Here is a 280-nt window from a genome sequence, read left to right as displayed (position 1 = left end):
GAAGAAGAAGAAGAAGAAGAAGAAGAAGAAGAAGAAGAAGAAGGAAGAAGAAGAAGAAGAAGAAGAAGAAGAAGAAGAAGAAGAAGAAGAAGAAGAAGAAGAAGAAGAAGAAGAAGAATCATCATCATCAATCTGGGAGGAAAAGACTCTTGGGATTGGGATTTCTGGCCAAAATACAATTGCTGTTTACATTCACTCTAAGCCAATCAGGATCCAAACAAGAGAGGCCAGAATGTCTGACTCAGCATCATGAGAGACCTGCCTGAAATCTCATTTCTGA

General features: G+C 38.9%; 1 long non-coding RNA gene across 1 annotated transcript in view; it reads left to right on the top strand.

Moving 5' to 3' along the window:
- The window catches only part of LOC138165171 (uncharacterized), a 36913-nt gene extending 36844 nt beyond the window's left edge, over nt 1–69 (top strand). The window contains exon 3 of the long non-coding RNA XR_011169291.1: nt 1–69. This exon is cut by the window's left edge and continues 129 nt beyond it. This is a non-coding gene — a long non-coding RNA (uncharacterized lncRNA).
- The last annotated feature ends 211 nt before the right edge of the window (nt 70–280 follow it).

Source organism: Petaurus breviceps, unplaced genomic scaffold (assembly GCF_028583685.1).
Source record: "Petaurus breviceps papuanus isolate PSGF00001 unplaced genomic scaffold, PetGlider_PUasm1.0 208, whole genome shotgun sequence".
Lineage (NCBI taxonomy): Eukaryota > Metazoa > Chordata > Mammalia > Diprotodontia > Petauridae > Petaurus > Petaurus breviceps.
The sequence above is the reverse complement of the archived record's forward strand: the minus strand, read 5'-3'. Positions and strand labels throughout refer to the sequence as shown.